At 47.6% G+C, this 25001-nt stretch overlaps 1 long non-coding RNA gene and 1 other non-coding gene across 2 annotated transcripts in view; both read left to right on the forward strand.

The window, feature by feature from the left end:
* The first annotated feature begins 2303 nt into the window (after nucleotides 1-2303).
* The window catches only part of LOC119389213 (uncharacterized), a 38668-nt gene continuing 15970 nt past the window's right edge, over nucleotides 2304-25001 (forward strand). The window contains exon 1 of the long non-coding RNA XR_007415625.1: nucleotides 2304-2319. This is a non-coding gene — a long non-coding RNA (uncharacterized LOC119389213). The remainder of the gene's footprint in view (nucleotides 2320-25001) is intronic.
* Trnal-uaa (transfer RNA leucine (anticodon UAA)) lies at nucleotides 19325-19408 on the forward strand. The gene has a single exon. It is a non-coding gene; the product is annotated as a tRNA-Leu (tRNA).

The following is a 25001-nucleotide window of genomic DNA, read 5'->3' on the forward strand; positions in this document are numbered from 1 at the left end:
TTGGCAAGGTAGTACCAACGTCAAGAACGGGTGCCGATTCTTGTTTAGGCGCTTCGTCCAGTATCGATAAACAGCCTTGGACTTCTACAATATTGTCAAAGTAAGCGACGGCTGTGCCCTTAGGAAGGTGCCGGCGCTCAGCACTAAAGTTGGTGAGGAGCAAGTTCGTGCGTCCAGCAGTGACAATGACAATACTTCGCGCAACTGAAATGCCATGGCTAAAGAGCAGCGAGCTAATTTGGTCTGCAATGCCTTCGCCGTCGAACGGTGCGTCCCCTGCCACCGAAACAAGAGTGCATGACCGTGGCGGGATGACCACATCATCATCAGTTAGACGCAGAGGTTCATGTGTCGCCCCTGAACAATCGACTAAACCAGGGCTGTTGCGAAACGTTATTAAACTGTCCGGGATGTTGATGACGGCGCCATATTCTCTCAAGAAATCCATCCCAATAATTAGGTCTTTGCAACATGAGGCGAGAACAACGAACGCCGCCACGAAAGAAGAACCACCGATGTTGATTCTCGCTGTACACCTTCCGATAGGCATCAGTCACTGGCCTCCTGCGGTCCTTAGGTGAGGTCCCGTCCACGGCGTCTTTACTTTCTTGAGGCGTACGGCGAGGTCTTCACTTATAATAGAAAAGTCGGCACCGGTGTCAACTAATGCGGTCACTTGTTGTCCGTCCACGAGAACGGCAAGGTCTGCGGTCACAGTTTCGTCGTTACGTCGTGTCGGCTTTACGGCGTCCTGTGGTGAGAGTAATGGGGGCTTTTTTTCGTCGTCTTGACGGCCTGCAACCTTACCGCCAGAGGTCGCCGCCTTCAGTTTCCCCGGCGTGGGCTGGGTGACCTCCTTCCTCGGACGTCAGCAAAAGTGCGGCGGTGTGATGAAGGCGAGTGGGCAAGAGACGGAGAGCGTGGTCGATGTCCCAAACCCGGCTGGTAACCAGGCATGCTCTCGTCGTCATTGGTACGTCGGTCGTCAAAATGGGGTCGAGGCGCTGGAGGTCCTTGAGAACCAGTGTCGTCGCGGCGCGATACGTAGTCGTCGTTGGCGCGTCGACTGTCAGACCAGGGCCTCAGAGGGCGAAACGAATCGACGCGGTGCCAGCAATGACGGGAAATATGGCCCACACCTCCGCAGTTAAAACAAAGTGGACGCCTATCTACGGTGCGCCAGGCGTCTGTTTTGCGAAGCTGTGTGCGTCGCAACGGCTCCTCTTGTGAAGAAGGCCATGGCATGCCAGCGGATGGCTGGTCGTATGGCGGCAGGACGGCAGGTCGCCTCGATGTGTCCTCCTGCGGTGGTGGCCAAGGAATGGCTGCAGTTGGCTGGCGGTACGACGGTGGAACGGGTGGTGGGCGTCGAAGGGCGGCGGCGTAGCTCATGGGACGCTGATCTTGAGGAGTATCAGCCGTCGAGAATGCTTGGCGGATTTCGTCGCGGACGATTTCAACGACAGACGCTGTGGGCGCTTCCATTACCGGAGTCCGCAACTTCTGCAGTTCCTCGCGAACAATCTCCCTGATCAAGTCACGCAAGGAGCTATGATTGTCAAACGTCATGGCGGCGGCATGAAGTTGGGCGCTGCTGGATAAGCGGTCGTACTGTCGGCATCGTTGGTGAAGTGCCCGCTCGATAGCCGTAGCCTCCTTGATAAAGTCCGCCACGGTGCTTGGCGGGTTGCGCAGAAGTCCGGCGAACAACTGCTCTTTTACGCCGCGCATGAGGTAGCGCAACTTCTTATCATCGGTCATATGGGGGTCAGCTCTACGAAAGAGACGGGCCATGTCCTCAGCGAGCATCGCGACTGTTTCATTGGGTTTTTAAACCCGTAACTCCAGTAGTTGCTGGGCGCGGTCCCGTCGATCGACATTGGCGAAGGTGTCAATCATCTGCTGTTGAAAGTCGCGCCATGTTGACAGAGTGCCTTCGCGGTTTTCATACCAAGTACGAGCGCTGTCGTCAAGGTAGAAATAGGCGCGGGAGAGCTTTTGCTCAGTAGACCACTGGTTGATCTTGGCAACACGTTCATAGTGCTCAAGCCAGTCTTCAACGTCTTCGTGTGCGCCACCACCAAAGCGATCAGGCACCAGTGGTTGAAAAAGCGTTACCTGAGATGGGTTGGGAGGAACGCTGGCTTGGAGTACCTGTTGCGGGCTGGCGTTGGCCATTGGTAGAGGTAGGCGGCGCCTTGTGGAGGGTTCCGGCGAAGGGGTGAGCTCGGGAGCAAGGCCGCGCAGCCGACGACTAAAGCGATGCACGGGAGTTGCGATAGGTGCGTCCGGGCTGGATGAACGACTCCCAGTGGGAGTGTGGAGCATCAGGCAGGGTTGTGGTCCAGCACCTCCACCAGTGTCGCGGTGCAACGCGGACAAACGAGAAGGACAACTTGCGACAGAGAAGGAGCGTGTTGAAATCAGATGAACAGAAAAACGTCTTCCTCGTCTTTCCCACCGAAAGCTACTGTCCCACTAGCCGGAGTCTGTGAAACCTCACCATCGTCATCGTCGTTTATGTTTAAACACGTGTCAATATATATATATATATATATATATATATATATATATATATATATATATATATATATATCTTTCTATAGCTTTCTCTATCTCTTTCTCTTAGTGAACCAGTCGTGAGTAGTGGGATTCGCCAATTTCTGTGGCACGTACCCGTTCATGACGACGATAGTTTTCTGGTAGGCCGCACAAATTACGGCTAGCTGTCAGAAAAGTCACAGTTTTGCCTCAAGGGCGAAGCAATGAATGCGATAGCAAGAAATTGGAATGTCACAGGAAGAACGGCAAGCAGCTAGAAACTTTCTGCGCGCTGCTCAAGCACAAATAACGCAGGAAGAGAAAACGCGCAAGGCGAGTGTGAACTAACAGTCCCAGCTCGACACTTGTAGCGCGCTGCTCAATACAGAAAAAAGGACACACGAAAAAAACGCACAGGTATAGACAAGATGAGAGCTAACTGTCACAGTTGTTACTTCAACTAGCCCCTATTTTTGGCTCTTCTATCTAGCAACTCACTCCCTTCACAAACGCGGCCGCTGCAGCGAGCAAAGTGACCTTCGTGCGGTCTATAGCTTCAACGCAAACATTGCGGTGACAGCACAAGACGTACAAAACTCCCCCTCAAGAGATAAGCGCGCGAGCACGGTCGGCCACGCCCTGTTTGTCAAAGTACAAGTCGGAGGCGCACATCCCAACTCCGGCGAAACACTAGAGAGTTTCAGAATTGGGGAACCAAGAAATCTGCAAGCTGCCAGGACGCATGTGCAGAACGCAAGCCACTCTCGGACTCTTGCGCTCGCGTTGTCCCAAGACCCTGCAGCGCCTTCCTTTGGGCGGCGAACAAAAACGGAGAGTGCGCGAGCTAAAGAGAAAAAAAATAAAGACGGCGCTTGGCAGTGGCACGTGAAGCCCCGGCTCGCGTTCCCCGCGGGCGTCGATTCTGGTCACTAAGATAAAACTTCATTTGGGTCTAGTTGGTACATATTGCTGAGGCTAAAATTACAGCACAAACGCACATCTTTGTCCTTCTTACTTCTTCTTTACTTCTTTGTCCCTGCACCCATCTGAATATTATTTCATGTCTTCGCGTATTTAATACACTATCATCCTTGTTAACGTTTTGGTTTAGAGTTATTGTGTGCGCATGGGCAGTAAGGCTGCCTTGGGCTTACATATATGCGTTGGCATATGAAAGAGTAAAGCAGTTGTTAGTCAGCGCTTGTGTCGTACGTTTCTTTTCTTCGTCGGTGTCTTGTGCGTTCGCGCTGTAATTTTAGCCTCAGGATTCTGGTCACAGTGTAAGAAATATACTGTGATTCGGGTACAGCCGTCTCGTTTCTTCCTTCCTGTGGCATAAGCCTACAAGGGCAAAAGCGTTCACTTGCTCGTGCCACCACGGGACGCTCTTCTTTCCCTGGCGGACTCCACGAGTGGCGCGGCGCTACAAGCCCAAAATGGAGAACTAGCGAGCGTTGCCAGCGATACGACGCAAACGCAGCGCGGGCAACGATGCAGCATGGCCCGCGTTTCCCATAATTTTAATTTCACGACGTGTGGCGTCCCGTGCGTTTCACCCAACGCCGCATGCATTTGTATTCTACCGTTGGTATCTTGGGGAACGAATGACGCATGGCGTAATTGTCAAAGCAGCGTGCTGCGGAGCGAGAGGTCGCAGGTGCGAATCCCCGGTCGCGTACTTCGTAATTTATATATATATATTTATATTTATATATATACGGGACATGACGGCGACGTCGACAATCCGCTGCTGAGAGTGTCCGTATAATTGCTTTCTAAAAAAATTCGGCAGATCACGCGTACCGTGGGAATCGATGTTATGCGAAGCATGCGCAGGAAGGTGACTGTGTCACATTTTTTTCACATTGAGCGAAACGTTACGGAACCACGCTGGAGAATTGTGCAAATGGTATACGCACACACATCTTTTGAAGAGCTACACATGTGTTACATAACCAGTTCAGGCCCGTAGCCAGGAATTTTTTTCGGGGGGGGGGCGGCACTTGCTGAAAACCTTGACTATTTGAGAAAAACACCTTTTTATTATTTATATTTTTGGTAAAAGCACCTAATTAACCAAAATTTCGGGGGGGGGGCTACCCCCCCCCCCCGGCTACGGGCCTGTACCAGTTGTTTACTTTTGCTTAACGATGCCAACAGCAACATAGGTGTTACCAACACCAGACGCAGTAAGCTGATATGTAGTGCTTATATTCTTCAATACTGGATAGCACGAATTCGAATAGGACAATGAAGGAACACAGATGCACAGCACAGGCGCTACTCGCAACTAAGCTTTATTCAGAAAAGTTTACCTAGATATATTATCATATATACAGAGCCGAGTGGCACGCGCAGGCGCACTGCACGTACGTTACAGTCACAGTTGCAGTTAGAGTTGGGTTACACTTGTTATGCTTATACTTATCAGTTATGACGGAGAACGCACGAACGTTTCACGAACCCGTGTGCATGTGTGGAAGGGGTTCTTGGCAGTTCTTGAATAAGGTCATCATCACCGTGATCAGTGAGCACCAGCAGCTGGACAGGACTTGTTATCGGATCCGTTTGTGATCGCGGCTGCGAACGGTCTAAGTGTACTGAAGTGCGAGGTATAGTAGAGCTGGCGGAAATCGCGGATGGCTTTTACGAAGAAATGATCTATGATGCCTCCTGTCCTGGACGAGGCACTGACCTGTCCACATCCAAGCCGTCTTTCATGCCGTCTAAGAGCCAGGCGTTGTTGGATTTTGATAAATAAATGCTGAAGTCACCGGTAATCATGAGAGACATGGTCCTCTCGGCAGAGTTATTGCAGGAAGCATTGACCCCGGTTTTTGCGTAATCCACGTGGTCGACGTTGCGGACCACGTGGACGAGTGGATGGTAGCCCAGCGTCTTCCAGGGGTGCCCTGTCTTCAGCTCCCAAACTTTCCTTGCGTCGACCGCTGTGGTGTAGAGGTTACGGTGCTCGGCTACTGACCCGAAGGACGCGGGTTCGATCCTGGCTGCTGCGGTCGCATTTCGATGGAGGCGAAATAGTAGAGGCCCGTGTACTGTGCGATGTCAGTGACGTTAAAGAATACCAGATGGCCAAACTTTCCGGCGCCCTTCACTACGGCGTCTCTCATAATCATAGCGTTGTTTTGGGACGTAAAAGCCCAACAATATTACTATTATTATCACTTTCCTTCCGTGTCAATGTGTATGTTCGGGGTTACTGCGTTGATTGAGACTCTGTTATAGCCAGGCCCGTAGCGAGGAATTTTTTTCGGGGAGGGGGCCCACTTGCTAAAATCCTTGACTATTTGAGAAAAACGCCTATTTTCATTATTTATTTTCGGTAAAACACCATGTATCATAAAAATTTCAAAGGAGGGGGGCGCCCCCCCCCCCCTCCCCTGGCTACGGGCCGGTTAGAGCCTGTGGCACATACCCGCATAGTATGAGATCTCTGCGGGTATGTACCGCACATGACTGGGAGAAAGGGTTTCATGACGCACGCGACAGGTATTTTGCCTTATTCATGTCATCACCAGTGAATCGTGTTCGTCATACACTCATCCTGTGCTGTGCAAATTTTGGTATATTACAATCTATGGAGACGACCGGGACAGTGCCCAGACGTAGGCGGATAGATAGATAGATAGATAGATAGATAGATAGATAGATAGATAGATAGATAGATAGATAGATAGATAGATAGATAGATAGATAGATAGATAGATAGATAGATAGATAGATAGATAGATTGAAACGCCCAAAGTGCCTGAGGTTCGCTAAGAAATGCTTCGCATTTAATAAAAATATCCTGACGTGCTCTATATGGATCAGAACAAGACTGCATATACATATACATATACATATACATATACATATACCGCACATGACGGTGACAGAGACGGTAAAAATCCACCGAGGGTGTCCACATGCTTGCTATCGCAGTAAAAACAAACATAGGCTCTACGCGTCTCGAATTGGTGAGTATTGTTCTGATCCCCATAGAGCACGTCAGGATATTTTTTCCAATCCGCCAAGCTCGGTATTATCGAAGATTACTGAATTAACTTTTTAAATACTAACTTTAGCGAGAAATCTTCAATACAAAATTTCTAGCGCTTGTTCAGAAACATCGGATTTTTTAATCTGGGCCAAGATAACTCCCCTGCCTAACCTTCTCACAGCCTTTCTTTAAAGGGACCGACAACTGATTTTTCTCGACCCATTTTTTTACGGTGCGACAGAAAGCTCACCCTTCGCAGTGTTTGTAGCTGCAGTAGTTAATCACAAAAGCACGTAGTTATCTTACAAGCAGTATTTTTCGATCTGAAAGGATCTGAAAGCAACGCTGAGAATTGATAGCGATGCCGGCAGCTCTTCTCGCGATTTGTGAAAGCTACCGTTGTTCTGCTTTCGCAGGAGTTCCTGTAACTATGCTTAACCACCTTTATTTATAGCTTTTCAACTATTTTTGAAAATAACGAGCTGTTACAATGAGATGATGTGGCATTATACACCTTCCCTGTATTTGTACCACGTTGTGTGCGCATGCGTCCAAGGTTGCCTGCGCCTGTGTCATGGGTGGCTTGTCCCTGCGTCGCTACTTTCTAGATGCACGAGTCAACAGGGTCTCTGAACGAAATATTTTTCGTTTCAGTTTTAGTTTCGTTCCGCCACAAAAAGTTCCGTTCTGTTTCTGTTCCGGAACGAAAAAAAATGTTCCGTAACGGTTCGTAACAGTTTTTCTTTTTATCCAAATATTTGAAGTTATGGTAACCATAAAAAAACATTGGATTTGTGATATAGTTACTTGCCCTCCTCTTAACTAAGAAAGATGGGCAAGGGTAAATTCTTCCCACGTTCTTCAGAGAAGCGGAAGTAACCGTACCACGACTTCCTACAAACTAGCACAAACCAGTATACACTCAAAGTCATAGTATTTATTATCTCAAAAGTCAATTACGACTTTTTTTAGCGGGATCAATGCTTTGTGTCAAGGGAGTGAGCACGATCTCAGAAGCAGCACGTCATTGAGTGTACTCTCTGATGTGCGAGACCGCTGTTCTGATTTTAAAAAAAAGTCACAGTTTCGCCGCAAGGGCGAAGCAATGAATGCGATAGCATGAAATCGAAATGTCACACGAAGAACCCAAAGCAGCTCGATACTTGCAGCGTGCCGCTGAAGCACAAAGAAGGACGCCCTAAATGAACGCACATGCATGCACAGGGCAGGCGTGAACTAACAACTGTCACAGTTGTTACGTCTATGTGCCACAAGGTAATATGTTGGGCGAGTTGGTTTCTAGCTTCCATATTTTACAGCGCAAGACGACAACACAGTAAGGAACACAAGACACACGGAGCGCTGACTGACAACTGATATTTTATTGAAACCAGCCCGTCATTTATACCACTGGTGGCGAGGAGAAACGGGCAAGAAACATGCACGGAAGAGACATTAGTGCCGGGAGAAAATAGACATGCATCAAACTTCACAATCAAGATATTTGATTTCTTTTTGGGACAATGCTACTGAGGGTGCGCTTATACACTTATCTTGCAACTTCGCTATCACATGTGCCTCCTGTATTTCTCTTGTTAGAGCATCACGATGCTTGCCTATTACTTTGCTGTCTCTGTACATCGGTTCACATGGTTCGCTGTCATTTTCGTCAGATCGACAATCTCTGCAGTGTTTGGCAACGTGACCACAAGTGGCTACGCGTGCGACATTGTCATGGTGCTCTTTGAGTCTTTGGTTTATGCATCGTCCGGTTTGTCCCACGTACTCTTTCCCATAGAGTTTCCTAAAATGACCTAGAGGGAACTCTGGCGCTGCGATCGTTCAGCCACCATGGGAATGATGGGTAGTACACGGATTTGCCTAGTCTTCGTGCTTGTGGGCTTCGAACGCACTTGTGGCTTTGTTTATTGCTATGTTTTGGCTTTCTTTCGGATAAAAGAATGGATCGTTGTGAACTTCGTGACCAGATTTGAATCGGTGAGCCTAAAGAAGTTAAAGTGGTGAAGTGAAACTGCTGACTTTTGCTCAACCTCGTTTTGCGACAAAGCGGATGCAGGCCACGCGGAGCCAAACGGAGCCGAAAGAACGAAGTTTAGACAAATCCGTGTACTACCCATGATTCCCATGCTGGCTGAAGCGCGATGCATTGCAGCTCCCATAGACACTAGCGCCAGAGTTCCCTCTAGTAAGTATTGTAGGAAACTCTATGCTCTTTCCCACACGATAACGGCAGGGAATAAATTACACCTTTCTTGCACTCGACAAACTGCTTGACATGCCTGACTGTACATCCACGTGATTCTCCATTCCTACGGTCAACCTTTTTGCACATGCCAGCCAATTTTTTGGGAGCCGAGAAGACGACTTCCACACCCGCGCGTTTTCCAATTCTCTTGAGGTTGTGTGATACCTGATGGAGGTAGGGCATGACAACAACTTTTTTTCTTTTTTCTCTCAGTTGGATTGGCTCGCTGCCATCGTGAGTTCTAAGGCTATGCTTCAGTTTCTGTGCAACAGCGACCATAGGCTCGGAAGGGTAGCTAGCTTCCGTGAGGCGACTGACTTGTTCCTTAAGGCTTTGTTGCATAGTGTGTTCACAACACTTCTTTAAAACATTATTAAAAACAGAATGAATAATGGCTCTTTTAACAAGTTTCGAATGGACTGAAGCGTAAGGGAGGATGGGTTTTTGAGCTCGGGGTTCGTAAGACCAGCATACATGAGAGGGTGTGAAGTGAAGTGAAAGGTCTAAAAATCTAATGGTGTCATGAACTGGTGTTTCATGTGTTAGAACCAATGGTTGAAGGTGCTCAAGAAAGATGGGGTGAACATTTGAAAACAGCCCCTCAAACTTGAGGTTGTCACAGTGTAAAAATACAAAATGATCGTCAACAAACCTGAAAGTGCGGCACACATCTAGCCTTTCCAAATGGCCTTGCAACCTTTTCTCCTCGCCACCAGTGGTATAAAAGACTGGCTGGTTTCAATAAAATATCAGTTGTCAGTCAGCGCTCCGTGTGTCTTGTGTTCCTTACTGTGTTGTCGTCTTGCGCTGTAAAATATGGACGCCTATGTGCTTGAGCAACACGCTGCAAGTGTCGACAATGGAGAATCAGACGCTCGCTTGCTTGTTTGCTTGCTTGCTTGCTTGCTTGCTTGCTTGCTTGCTTGTTTGACCCTTAATTCTTGGCTCTTAACCACTACGGTGGATTGGCCATGAAACCGGCGGTTAATATAAGTGGGGAAATTTAGGATTTAGACGCTCTGAGATATTTCTTCTTCTTTTAAACTGCGGTGCGTGGAGTGACGCTCTGCGTCGCCTACCACAGGGGGCGTCTGATGCAAGGTGTGCCCTGTGTTCTTTGTCTTTTTTTTGCTTCCACATCCCGAGTGGGTACAGAAAATGGCCATGTTGTCGTGCGCGTCTCAAGGGCGGTATTCGAAATGAAAGAAAATTAGGAGCGCTGCGTCAGCAAGTGTCAACAATGGAGACTCAAACGCTCTTAGATATTTATTTTTCTTTTTAAACTGTGCGGCGTGGAGTTACCCCCTGCGTCTCCAGCCACACGGGGGCGTCTGATGCAAGGTGTTCCCGGTGTTCTTTCTTTTTTTTTTTCCTTCCACATCACGAGTGGATACAGAAAAGGGCCACTTTGTCGTGCGCGACTCAAGGGCAGTTTTCAAATTAAAAGAAAATTAGGAGTGTTGCGTGACAGAAAACACGCTCTCGCTCCTCCGAGATGTGCTTACCACCAGCTGTACATGATGTATATAAATAGCTCGCCGTTATTTCGCCGGCGCATCCATGGCGTGTATCTGAGTTGCATAACGCAGCGCGCTGGGTAGCGAAGTTTGTTGCAGCAAAACTTCTTTGCAGACTAGTTGGTTCATACTTGTAAACTCGCCCTTACTGCGCAACCAGCAGGAAAGAAGAAGGGAGACAGAAAAGAGCGCAGACTACCAACTGTTTATTCTCAGTTCACGAAGCCAATATATAGGCATGCCACGCTGCGTTGTAAAAAGATTAGAGTAAAAAGATTAGAGTTGTAAAAAGATTAAATAGTAAAGAGATAAAGTAGAGATGTACACCCCGTGATTATGTGACAACAAAAAAAACGTGGCGCTCGGTAAAAATGAGGTGTTTTTTTTCACAGCTCTGTCCACGGTGCAGTGTTGTAAGTGAATCTTGGTGTTGTGCGCATCGTGATGGCGCAGCGTGGCATGCCTATATATTGGCTTCGTGAACTGAGAATAAACAGTTGGTAGTCTGCGCTCTTTCCTGTCTCCCTTCTTCTTTCCTGCTGGTTGCGCAGTAAGGGCGAGTTTACGGGTAGCGAAGGGTTGCTGGTTCGAATCGGCAGTCGGGTACTTCCAATTTTTTTCTTCTGCTTTATTTTTCTTTGTGCCTTATATATATATATATATATATATATATATATATATATATATATATATATATATATATCCGGGACATGACGGCGTCGACAGACGGCGACGGCAAAACTCAGCCGAGAGTGTCCATATAATTGCTATCGCAATAAAATCGCCAGGCCTGCGCATAACACGCAGCACAGTCACAGCGAAAGCTGAAAGAGCGGCCTTTCTAGAGCTCGTTGTAGACTCTCTTCGGGCAATTAATACAAGTGCACATGAAAGGTACCCACTACGCCATAAATCATTTTTCTGAAGTAGCGAGCACCCACTATGCACCCACTAATTTTTCTGAAGTGGCGAGCACCCACTATGCCATCTTTCGTCATTCTTCGGAGAATCGTGGTACCCGCTACACATCTGTGAGGCATGATGTGCACTTTGTGCTGTGGCTGATGACGATGAAGAATTATGGCTGAGCCCTTTGTAACGGCTTGAAAGCATTCAATGACTGACTCGTTGCGCAAGTCACATTGTGTGACGCCAGGTTGTTATTTTACTCTTCTGCCGCGCTATATTAGACATATGTTAACTGTTAACACGATTCCTTGCCCGACATGACGCCTGTATAGAGTATTTTTGCGAATGAGTTACAAGCACCAGCGTGGGATTGTGGTTGAATACGTGACTGCCACGCAGAGGGCCCGCGGGTTCAAATCCCATTCGATCCTGGGTATTTTTTCTTATTTTATTTTTGTTTTTATTCCGCGCGATAGCGGTTACGGACACCGGTGGCGGCGGCGACGGCAGACAACTACGGCGCCAAAATCGGCTTTTGTTGTGATCTCATAACAGCTTTCGCTGTAACGAACTTCAGTGCCGACAATGCCCTCCCCGCGCTGGCCTGCGTGACAGGCGCGCAAAAGTCCACTTGCGTTATTATAAATATCTCTGGTTGCCACTGTTTTCGTTTTTAGCACAATTTCAACATATCTTTGCTTTGGAATTCCTGCCTGAGGTACGCGCTATGTACCCTGAGATATGCATAATTGCTCACGTTGCATGACCTCAGTTGTTCCGGATTGAAAGTGTTCTCGTGAACCGAAAAACGTCCCCTCCCCTTCTCTCTCCTCTCCTACGCTGCCCCCCTCTCGCCCGCCTGTCGACCGCGTTCCCCGCTCGCCCTGTGAGAATTAACGGCCAGGCTAGATGGAAGATACGACGCGCGTAGCGTCCCTCTTCCCGTTCCACGATGCGAGGTCGGTAGCATGCCCAACGAACGCCAATGGAACGCGATCGTGCAAGTGCTCCGGCTTCGCATCGCCTCATGGTCCCCTTTTATTTTATTCACCCGCTCTTGAGGAGTCACACTATGCATTTTTGTTTTACGGTCTAACACCCCTGTTCTAAAATTCTTACAGCCTCGTGTTGTAATGAATTTTTCTCCTCTGGGAAATCTTTTGAGCTATAATTTATGGCTTATTACTCTGTTTACATTTACATCGTTAAATTCACTATCATTGTATTGATTTGTTGTTGCATTAGCATATAGCACAGGTAGTACCAGTTGTATAATTACTAATCTACTGTGTATGCACACCTGTTAAGATCCCTTTGAGGTTCGCAGTGTATTCAAGTGAGTGAGTGAGTGAGTGAGTGAGTGAGTGAGTGAGTGAGTGAGTGAGTGAGTGAGTGAGTGAGTGAGTGAGTGAGTGAGTGAGTGAGTGAGTGAGTGAGTGAGTGAGTGAGTGAGTGAGTTAGTGAGTGAGTGAGTGAGTGAGTGAATCAGTCAGTCAGTCAGTCAGTCAGTCAGTCAGTCAGTCAGTCAGTCAGTCAGTCAGTCAGTCAGTCAGTCAGTCAGTCAGTCAGTCAGTCAGTCCGTGAGCGAGTGAGTAAGCAAGCAAGCAAGCATGCGATTTAGTGAGTGAGTTATTGCGTAAGTGAGTGAGTGAGTGAGTGAGTGAGTGAGTGAGTGAGTGAGTGAGTGAGTGAGTGAGTGGGTCAGTCAGTCAGTCAGTCAGTCAGTCAGTCAGTCAGTCAGTCAGTCAGTCAGTCAGTCAGTCAGTCAGTCCGTGAGCGAGTGAGTAAGCAAGCAAGCAAGCATGCGATTTAGTGAGTGAGTTATTGCGTAAGTGAGTGAGTGAGTGAGTGAGTGAGTGAGTGAGTGAGTGAGTGAGTGAGTGAGTGAGTGAGTGAGTGAGTGGGTCAGTCAGTCAGTCAGTCAGTCAGTCAGTCAGTCAGTCAGTCAGTCAGTCAGTCAGTCAGTCCGTGAGCGAGTGAGTAAGCAAGCAAGCAAGCATGCGATTTAGTGAGTGAGTTATTGCGTAAGTGAGTGAGTGAGTGAGTGAGTGAGTGAGTGTGAGTGAGTGAGTGAGTGAGTGAGTGAGTGAGTGAGTGAGTGAGTGAGTGAGTGAGTGAGTGAGTGGGTCAGTCAGTCAGTCAGTCAGTCAGTCAGTCAGTCAGTCAGTCAGTCAGTCAGTCAGTCAGTCAGTCAGTCAGTCAGTCAGTCAGTCAGTCAGTCAGTCAGCCCGTGAGCGAGTGAATAAGCAAGCAAGCAAGCAAGTATGCGAGTGAGTGAGTAGGTAGGTGAGTAAGTAAGTGAATGAGTGAGTGAGTGAGTGCTGGGTGAGTGAGCGGCAAAGTCCGTCCGAGAATGAGAAAGTAAGGAAGTGAGTCCGTGAGTGAGTGGATAGGTAAGTGAGTAAATGAATGAGTGAGGGAGGGAGGTCGGTCCTCACTGTCTGGCATGCGTAATCATGCGAACGGCAACTAAACTTTGCAGTTCGATATCTCGAAGCATTAATGCGGTAGAAGGATTCTGCCAAATGAAACTGCGTAGAAACACGACGGCGTCCAACCGTACTAAAAACATGCCTGCTTATACTAAAAGGCTAATTATTCATTTTTAGCTAATTAAGTCACATCAATAATTACCAGCTCATTCTGTGTCCCACTGGGCGCATGCATAACCTTACTGTAGAGGTAGTCTCCACGTACACCTAAGCGCCTAATTAAAAAAAAATCACAGCATATCCACGGGGTGAATGATGATGAGTGGGGCGAAGCTACGGAGGGAATCATCTGTAAACCGTGAAACTCTTCCGTGAAATGCGCCCAGTACATAATATAAAGAGTGTGAAACATCGTGTGTATATTAAACATCAAACTTTTATTGTACTGTTGGTTTACGTGGTCCCTTCATTATCACTTGTGATCGGTGAAATGCAAGGAAGAAGTCCGCTCCCGAGCGAAAGAGCGCCAAGAGCGACCGCATTCCCCGCTCGCCCTGTGCGAATTAAAGGCGAGGCTAGAGGGAAGACAGGACGCGCGTTCCACGACGCGACGTCGGTAGCATGCCCAACGAAAGCCAACGGAACGCGATCGTGCAAGTGCTCCGGCTTCGCATCGCCTCATGGTTCCATTTAGCGTCCCAAAACCAAACATATTGCTCAAGGTGTGCCTTGCGTTTTTCGTAGAAATAATTTCTTTATCATGTACATTAAGACGAAAAGTTGAAAGCTCACTAGAGTGTATCGCCCGCAAAGTATGTCTTTTAGTGTGATTTAACTCTCGTACGGCAGGGTCCTCGCGCCGTTGCCGGTCCACCTCGCCCGTTGACGATCGGGCGAGGTGGCTAAATACAACTACTACTACTACACTTTAAGAAAAACATCTGGCGTTCTTTCGTTCTGCTTTTACAAAACATCTGGCGTCTTTCGTTGGTTTATTTCATCAATCAACGGCGTTTTGAACAAAATTTTATTGTTTAATCACGCACAGGAGAAATCTCACCAGGCACTACCTTGGAGGTAAACAATGGCTGCTAATGGCAATGAGAGACAGAAGAAGTCGGCTTTTAGCTAACACTTACACTTCTACTTCTACTAACGTTTCCTACTGGAACATGCCAATGGCTACTAATGGGGAATGAGAGACAGAAGAATTCGGCTTTTAGTTAACGCGCACGCTGCGAATTTTTTATTGTTCAACAACGCACAGGAGAAATCTCCCACCGGCACCACCTTGGAGGTCAAAGCGTAAGACTTGTTACTCACTACTACGATCACGACGACTACGAGGGACGAACGGGTGCCGCCTTAAGGAGCTTCGCCCCTAAAAAAAACTGTCGACTTAACTTTGATCACCTTGTACATAGCTGCCGTGGTGGTTTAGTCGCTACGGCTTTGTGTTGCTATGCTTGAGGGCGCGAGTTCTTTTCCCTCAATAGTGACAGTGCCTTGATGAGGGTGCAACGCAAAATCGCCCGTGCACATGTGTTTAGGTGACCGTTAGGGAACCTGAGACGGGCGTTCATCCGGAGACATTCCACTACAGAAGGCGTGATAATCACATCATGGTTCTCGCAGGTAATAAACTGCAATAATTTAAGTTAAAACTGGTCGCTTTCTTTTCATGCACCCAGCAGCCGTGTTTGGGCCGTCGACCGCCCATATCCGAAGTGCGCTACACGTCTCTTCTCGTGGTGAGCCGTTTTGTCTCTTTTGGTGACCATAGTTTCGTTTTGATTGTCTCCCACACTGGGTGAATAAGGATGATGTTACACTCTTTTACACTTAAGCAATAATTTCGAACCTTCGGGAATCTTATCGTCCCACGATTAAAAATCTAAGCCTCCTTCTTAAAGAAAGATGGTTGAACGAGAAGTTTTCTCCCATGCAGACGGGATCAAAGTCCAAAGCAAACGACCACGCAACGAACCCAAGAAATGCTGAGCGACCCGATGCGATGCATATGTGATTTGATTGAAGTAAGATGACAGACTGGGCGAGTTGGTTGAAATGCATGGTAATTGAACCATAGCACAAAAGACGCGACCAAGAAAGAGAAGCCCCGAGAAAAAGAATACATCTCCAGCGTTCGATGTGTCTTCTCTTTCTTGGTCCCGTCTTTTGCACTGTTCTTCAAGTAACGTGATTTGATTGTTTAGGATTGTATTTTTTGAATGTTGAATTTGAATGAAGACACATTTCGTTAAGTTTCATAGCCTTTATATTAGATCATGTAGCCGTTGATTACACGCACACACTTTCACGGACGACTGTACACTTGCACAGTATTGCCTTGTGATCACTGCGGTAGACACGTCAGAGGCTCTGCCATCGTAACGTGACCAACTCCCAACGAGGTCAACGGCAACCTACCTTCCTTTAACACTATGCGAACGGTTACGTGTATACCCTCCGATGCCCGAAGGTCTACCCACTGTTGCGACCGTGTATTTTGGATCAATCCCACTGCTGACTCCAGTTGTCGAGCCGGTGTATTTGAATCCGTCCCTTCTCGGCAACCAGGCTGTTGCTACGAGAGGGCAGCGTCGTACCCGGACTCCGTTTGGTAGCGTAGTCGAGTCTCCGGGTTGAGGAACTGATGCTAGCAAGATGGAAAAACAATAGCAAGTTTACTAGCACTTTTTGAAGACTCAATTTACATCGTGACAAGGTCAGAGTTCAACGACGAGCGAATTGGATGAGCCTGTTACCGAGGGCTCAGAGCCCCATTTCTCACTCAGCACCGTCGTTTTAACCCCTCAGTTTGGCTCCTCCCTCTTGAGGACCGCCAATCACACACACGACACCTCCCACCATGGCACAGTCTATTTCACTGTCGCGGAGGGGTCATGGCACACTTGATGCGGCAAGAGTCCGGCGGTTGACGGCACGCAGGTGGGGAGAAGCAGGATAACAGGTTCCTCGTGCTTGCCCATGCAGATCTTTTCCCGACGGCAGCAAAAGGGTAGCGGAGACTCCCGTCCAAACTAAAGTCCCTAGATTTATATCTAGGGACTTTAGTCCAAACATACCCGTCAGGTGGCTTCGGCAGCGTACCAAGCCAAGTCCAGGTGGTCCATTGTCTCTGGCTTTGCCGTCCCAGACTTTTGAGGCCGAGATTCTGTCCATTGTTGGTCACTCGCCGTCACAGGAATTCCGTTTCTCACAGGAATTCCGTTTCGTGGAAGGATGCAGGTGTTCTAGCAGTGTGAGAACGCCTCGTCCGCCGATTCTCATGGCCAGTGCTTCGCCACCGACTGCCGGTCATAACACCACGCTGAACGTCGTGGAGGAGCGACTGGTTGTGCCTCGACTGTCGTTCATGTGCATCCGGCGCCTGACTCACAGTCGCGGTCAGTACGGCATCAAGGGACAGATCGTCCATCATTCACACACACGCACGAACATACATGAACGGCCGTCGAGGCGCAACCAGTCGTTCCTCCATGGCGTTCAGCTTGGATAAGCCTTCAGGCATCGGAGGGTACACGTAACCATTCGCGTTGCTGATTTGCAATAATATGTGTCCATGTGCTTCGAGTTATCGATGAATGCGCCCTCGCGCTGCCCATTGCTAGCTTCCTGTTTAGCTCAATTAGTATATAGCGACCGCCCCGTAATGGCGCTGGTCCCGGGTTTGCTCCCCGGACCAGGAAAAATTTTTCGGTGACTATAGGAAGCTTCCTTTCTGAGAAATCCGTATAGATTTCCTTATGGCTTCGTGCTACTAACGGGTGGTTGTTAATTTTCCTTTTATATATGTGACTGTTCTTACAAACTTACACAGAGGGCTAAGTAAGCTATTCAATGCGTTGCCAGCGCTTGCCGTTCTTTGGCAACATTGTGCGTTCACCGGAAACGTACCCTAGAAAACTTCCTGTTTACCTTGTTTTAGCGTGGTTTTAGTCTGCGTTGCTGGCCGCGGCTGTTGTGTTTCGATGTTTTCTGCGCATAGAACTATTCCGATGAAGTGCTCGCGACTCGGACACTGCTGTGTGGCGGTGCCAGGATGCAGTCTGCGATTCTGAACTAATTTGCTATCCCAAGTAAAAATGCAACTGTTTCCCGACAGATGAAGGCAGAAAGAGCGCCTGGATTGCAGCGATCAGGCGAGAAACCTGGATGCCAACAAAGAGCGCGTATAGATTTGTTCTGCCCATTTCATCAAAGGGAAGTAAAGCTCAACGCATCGCTACTCTATGGCACACAGGCGATGCACAGACGTTAGTCGAAGGTCCTTAATTACAAGGAACACATGGGAAGCCGTCGTCTTTCACCGACGACAGAAAACTGCGCTGACGCCTGAAGTGGAGAGCAAAACGTGAAACCTGGCTGACGCCGAAGATCCATCGTAAAGGCATTTCTTGTAGTAGGAGCCTCATCAGTTATGTGTACTGTTCGAAGCAACATTCGGGACACCAAAGCAGCCGCGCTCGACATGAATCGCCGCACAGTGTACGTCGCGGTGTCCACGTTTTGTTGCCAATTGCAGTGTACGCCGTTGCATTTGCTTTTTATGAGATCGACACCTGCGAGTGGGGTCGCATCGGTGCGAGCAAATTACTCATATGTTGCCACCAATGCACATCGTCACACTCTAGATAATTTATCTTTCGGTGTGAGCGTGGACTGTAGATGTAGGCCGGTTAACTTGAAAGTTTGGTTCACGAATAGTGTACGCGTGAGTAAACCATAGTAGTTCGCCTGACTCAGCCGCACCTGACGTCATCACATGATGAGTACGTTTTAAATTATCTCAGTAACACCGAACACTTTGGATCGCGATCGATTCAGATTGGCGCCGATCTCTATCAAAAGTTCCCGGTGTGACACAGGCGCAGTAATAGGCGTTTCATCGTGATGTGGTGTGCCTAGACCAAACTACATACATATGTCCACGGATGTGACAGGCGACAGGTTTTTAGCTCCAGTCGAAAAGCTGAATTAACACAACTTCCCTATCCAGCGGATCAAGCAACTGTTCTCGCCACTGCAGTTTGTGCTTGTACCTTTCCCGTGCGACGTCGTCGAGCCCCTTCATGTATTCGCTAGACATCGCTCTAAACACATCTGAAGGAATGCGCGAGAAATAATAGCGCAACATACTGAAACACACCAGGCAAACACCGCCGCGACTGTTGAAAAATATTACCGGAAGTGCCACACCGGAAGCCTTCTTGGGCAGACCTTTCGGCGCATGCCAGTTTGTTTACAAACAGCGAAACCGTCTATAGTGGTTGACTAGCGAGTGACTTCACTCGCATGGTGTAGGACTTCCTATATGATGCCGTGCCCTCAGGCGTTCATTCAAATGCAAAGAATTCCTAAATCCCTTCTCATATGTTTATTTTCGAGGTATTCTGCATTTATGCGTAATAATTACACGACATGAGCGCTCTGCGCTGGCCGAAACATCACCACCAGCGCTGAAGCTGACGTCCGCGAACAGGTGCTCACTAGCGCCACACCGCTTATACATTCCGTCCCTAGCGGCAGAAGGAATGAACTAGCACATGCGGGCTGGAGAGGAGACATCCGTCAAGATCGGGAGTTCCAGTAGGTCGTGAGAAAAACCGCATGTGCGGTGTTCCGCCCACTTGTCAGGATGGCCGAGTGGTCTAAGGCGCCAGATTTAAGCTCTGGTCCTCGAAAGAGGGCGTGGGTTCGAACCCCACTTCTGACAACTTCTTTTTTTTTTCTTACACTTTTTTCCACATGTGCCTGCAATAGCTTCAAGTTCTTCGATTAAGCAGTAAATTGAAATATCCGTGATTTAATAAAATTGTGGATGTTTTGAAATAGTTATTCGCAATTTATGGAGATTGCCGATATTGACGTTAAAATATGGAGCACTCCATGAACATGATATCATAATAATTAAGTTATTATTCCGTTATACAGGGTGTTTCAACTAACTAGCACCAACTATTAAAAATGGCGAAGCTTGCACTAAGTCGCGCAAGGCTTGAAACAGCGAAACCGGCCGATTCTGATGTCTAATCTGGTTCCTTCTAGGTCGTTTCTAGGCTTTAGCTAGGTTAGTCACGACATATGTCCAAACCCTAGAACCGAGCGTTCGCACCTCTCGTAGATCTGCGGGCACGTCGTCGTTGGCGCAGGGCTTCCATCGCTTCGGGCTCTTCTCGCAGCCGCCGTTGCCTTTCCCGTTCCCTAGTATGGCAGCTTCGCACTAGCCGCGCCAAGCCTGAACGAAGAGCGCAGCTGGGGTGGCCTTCTTTTTTCCTCATTATTTTTTCTTTCTTTCTTCTCTTTCTTTCTCTTTGTTTCTTGTATCTCTATTTTGTATCTGTTTCTTTCTATTTCTTACTTTCTATTTTTTTCTCTTTCTCGTTCTTTTCATTTTTATTTCTCTTTCGTTCCTTTCTTTCTCTTTACGTCTCTCTTTGTCTTTCTATATATTTCTATCTCTCTCTCTCTCTTTCTGTCTTTCTATCTCTTCATGTCTCTCTCTCTCTCTCTCTCTCTCTCTCTCTCTATATATATATATATATATATATATATATATATATATATATATATAATATATATATATCTTTCTATAGCTTTCTCTATCTCTTTCTCTTAGTGAACCAGTCGTGAGTAGTGGGATTCGCCAATTTCTGTGGCACGTACCCGTTCAATACGACGATAGTTTTCTGGTAGGCCGCACAAATTACGGCTAGCTGTCAGAAAAGTCACAGTTTTGCCTCAAGGGCGAAGCAATGAATGCGATAGCAAGAAATTGGAATGTCACAGGAAGAACGGCAAGCAGCTAGAAACTTTTTGCGCGCTGCTCAAGCACAAATGACGCAAGAAGAGAAAACACGCAAGGCGAGCGTGAACTAACTGTCCCCAGCTCGACATTTGCAGCGCGCTGCTCAAACACAAAAAAGGACACACGAAAAAAACGCACAGGTATACACAAGACGAGAGCTAACTGTGACAGCAGTTACTTCAACTAGCCCCTGTTTTTGGCTCTTCTAGCTAGCAACTCACTCCTTTCGCAAACGTGGCCGCTGCAGCGAGCAAAATGACCTTCGTGCGGTCTATAGCTTCTACGCAAACTTTGCGGTGACAGCACAAGACGTACAAAACTCCCCCTCAAGAGATAAGCGCGCGAGCACGGTCGGTCACGCCCTGTATGTCAAAGTACAAGTCGGAGGCGCACATCCGAACTTCGGCGAAACACTAGAGAGTTTCAGAATTAGGGAACCAAGAAATTTGCGAGCTGCCACGACGCATGTGCAGAACGAAAGCCATTCTCGGACTCTTGCGCTCGCGTTGTCCCAAGACCCTGCAGCGCCTTCCTTTGGGTGGCGAACAAAAACGGAGAGCGCGCGAGCTCAAGAGAAAAAAATAAAGACGGCGCTTGGCTGTAGCACGTGAAGCCCCGGCTCGCGTTTCCCGCGGGCGTCGATTCTGGTCACTAAGATAAAATTTCATTTGGGTCTAGTTGGTACATATTGCTAAGGCTAAAATTACAGCACAAACGCACATCTTTGTCCTTCTTACTTCTTTACTTCTTTGTCCCTGCACCCATCTGAATATGATTTCATGTCTTCGCGTATCTAATACACTATCATCCTTCCTTATGCTTGGCTTTATTAGATGATACCATGCTTAGCTAGGCTTAATTAGGTTCGGCTGTACTTACCGTGGCTTAACTAGGTTCATCTAAGCTTAACATGGCTTAACGCGGCACAGGCAAGTTGGGCTGAGTTTTCTGGTGATGCCGTGTGGCGTCAGCAGAAAACCTAATCAATTATGCTTGACTTTACTACGTTAGATGATGTTCGCTATGCTTAGTTAGGCTAATTGACTAGTGCGAAAAGCGATGCGCGCCATTCGCTCGAGCCGGCCCCGTCGCAGCCGCTACGGAAAACAACGGCACAGATGCGATAGAGCAAAGCAAGCGACACCCAGTTGATGTTTTGTCTACGAGCGCTGTCACCACGTCAGACAAAGCGAGATGAGAGGCCACCTGATATGACGGGGCGCGCATGCGCACCGCTGCTTCTGTTGTGCTCTCGACAGCAGTCGCCGGGTCGGCAGATGGCGCGGCGATGCATTTTGGCACGCGATCCCGTGGTCCGTATGCTTATGCTCACGCCTTACATGGTGTATATAAATAGCTCGCCGTTATTTCGCCGGCGCATACATGGCGTGTGGCTGAGTTGTATAACGCAGCGCGCTGGGGAGCGAGGGGTTGCTGCTGCGAATCCGCGGTCGGGTACTTCCGAATTTTTTCTTCTGCCTTATTTTTCTTTGTGCCTTATATATGTATGTATATATATATATATATATATATATATATATATATATATATATATATATATATATATATATATCCGGGACACGACGGCGTCGACAGACGACGAAGGCAAAAATCAGCCGAGACTGTCCATATAATTGCTGTCGCAATAAAATCGCCAGGCCTGCGCCTAACATGCAGCACAGTCACAGCGAAAGCTGAAAGAGCGGCCTTTCTAGAGCTCATTGTAGACTCTCTTGGGGCAACTAATACAAGTACACATGAAAGGTACCCACTACGCCATAAATCATCGGAATTTTTCTGAAGTAGCGAAGCACCCACTATGCCATTTTTCGTCATTCTTCGGAGAATCGTGGTACCCGCTCGACATCTGTGAGGCATGGTGTGCACTTCGTGCTGTGGCTGATGACGATGAAGAATTATGGCTGAGCCCTTTGTAACGGCTTGAAAGCATTCAACGATTGACTCGTTGCGCAATTCACATTGTGTGACGCCATGTTGTTATTTTACTCTCTGCCGCGCTATATTAGATATATGTTAACACGATTCCTCGCCCGACATGACGCCTGTATAGAGTATTTTTGCGAAGTTACAAGCACCAGCGTGGGATTGTGGTGGAATACGTTACTGCCACGCAGAGGGCCCGGGTTCAAATCCCATTCGATCCTGGGTATTTTTTCTTATTTTATTTTTTTTCTTATTCCGCGCGATAGCGGTTACGGACACCGGTGGTGGCGGCGGTGGCGGCGGCAGACAACTACGGCGCCAAAATCGGCTTTTGTTGTGATCTCATAACAGCTTTCGCTGTAACGAACTTTAGTGCCGACAATGCCCTCTCCGCGCTGGCCTGCGTGACAGGCGCGCAAAAGTCGACTTGCGTTATTATAAGTATCTCTGGTTGCCACTGTTTTCGTTTTTAGCACGATTTCAACATATCTTCGCTTTGGAATTCCTGCCTGAGGTACGCGCTATGTACCCTGAGATATGCATGATTGCTCACGCTGCATGACCTCAGTTGTTCCGGATTGAAAGTTTTCTCGTGAACCGAAAAACGATTTTAAAAATGTTGGTTTCGCTCCGGAACGAAATAATAAATTGTTTCGGTTACGTTTTCGTTCCGGTCAAAAATGTCGTTTTTTTCGTTTTTGGTGTTCACTCCGTTCCGACACACTGCGAGCAAAGCCAAGACATCGAAAACGTCACTACGCATATGGGCGGCCGTGCCGAGTAGCAGCGCGCGTCATTTCTAAGACGAAGTGTAGGTAGCAAGACTATGTCGCTCCAAAATCTTAGCGATCTGGAAACTGCGTGCACGGTTGCATGAGCACGTTGAAAAGTTGGTCAAGACGCGCTGACGAGCATGGGATCATTACGTCATGCGAAGGCAGCGCCACTTTAATGCATACTACTAACGCAGGCCTATATGTACATTTTTATGGAGTAACACCTTTTAATATAAAGAAACGAGCAATATTTCAATACTAACAAAAATATCGCATACCACGTACAGCAATCAACGGTCACGTCGCTGGGTTCATCGGATCGTTCATGTTTTTGCCGCCAAAGGCGCCACAGGTCATTTCTCGCGACTTTCAATTAAGAAATTAAAATATAAATCCATCTCACGAAAAAAAACAAGGTTGGTTTGAGTCAATGCGACGGACAATCTTTCCATCAGTGGAGTCATCTCATTTCATGTTCTGGGCAGTTGTCGGTCCCTTTAAAGCGCACGAAATAAATAAAACTACCACGGGACTGCCGCCTAACACGCAGCGCTTTTATTGCCCTCAAATGTAAGTTGAACGAATTATCAAAGACTGCTCCGCACACAGAGGGCAAGTAATAGCAGGGGCGTACCGTCTAAAAAAAATATTCGATGAAAAAGCTGCCATCACGCGTGAATCTTTTATCTCCTTTCTTCATCACGCTGTCATCCTCGCCACCTCCATCGTGTTTCTTCATTGGTGCGAAAATAAAAGAAAAATGCCTACGCTGCATGCCTAGCTCAGAAAGGTAACAGCCGATTCGTTTAAAAAGATCGTCCAGGGGATTTCCCCGGTGAGTATAAGTATGGCGGAGAGAGCAACCGAGGGAGAGCTAGTACTTGAGAATTTCAACTGGAAAAAGGCCGAAGGAAAAATTCCAAAGCGCACTGCCTCGGGTTTAGATGGGGTTACCGTTAGCCTCATTAACGAACTAGGACATAACACTAAAGAAGCACTGCTGAAAGCCGTAGAAAAGTGCTTACAGGAGAGGGAAATACCAACAAGCCCGCATCGCTACCCTCGGAAATACCAGAGTTGGCGAAAAAGTAGAATGAACTTAATCTCTCTATAAAGGCAAGGGAGAAAAGAATAAGATCCGCTCAGATAGACCACTAACCATTGCATCGGTACTACACGGCGATGCAGGCAGCAAAAATAAAGATAGAAACGTGGATAGACCGTAACAATATTTTGGGAGAACTTCACAATTGATTTCGAGTCGACAGGCGGTTAGACAATAACCTGTTTGTTCTTACTCAGTGTGTAGAAATATCTAAAATAGAAAATAGGCCCTTGCACGTGCCTTTCCTGGCATCACTGGGGCGTACGACGACGTTAATCAGGAAATTTTGTGGGATATATTGAAAGGAATGGACATAAGCGACGACTGTGTACAGCTTTTGAGGGAGATATACCGATAAAATACAGTTTGCATAGAATGGGAAGGAATGAGTAGCAAAGAGAACGTTGATATTAGCAAGGGGCTCAGACAGGGATGTCCTTTGTCCGCGCTGTTGTTCATGCTGTACATGGTGAGGATGGAAAAAGCACAACATTGGTTTTAATCTGGCACACAAACAGGGCGGCGTGATGATTGAGCAGAAGCTTCCAGGTTAATTTTATACGGACGATATTGTCTTATTTGCGGACAGTCGAGATGATATACAGCTGCTGGTGGACATATGCGGAAGGGAAGGTGAAGCTCTTGGACTAGGATTTAGTGTATCGAAGTGTGGATT

The sequence above is a fragment of the Rhipicephalus sanguineus genome, chromosome 1, assembly GCF_013339695.2.
Source record: "Rhipicephalus sanguineus isolate Rsan-2018 chromosome 1, BIME_Rsan_1.4, whole genome shotgun sequence".
Taxonomy (NCBI): domain Eukaryota; kingdom Metazoa; phylum Arthropoda; class Arachnida; order Ixodida; family Ixodidae; genus Rhipicephalus; species Rhipicephalus sanguineus.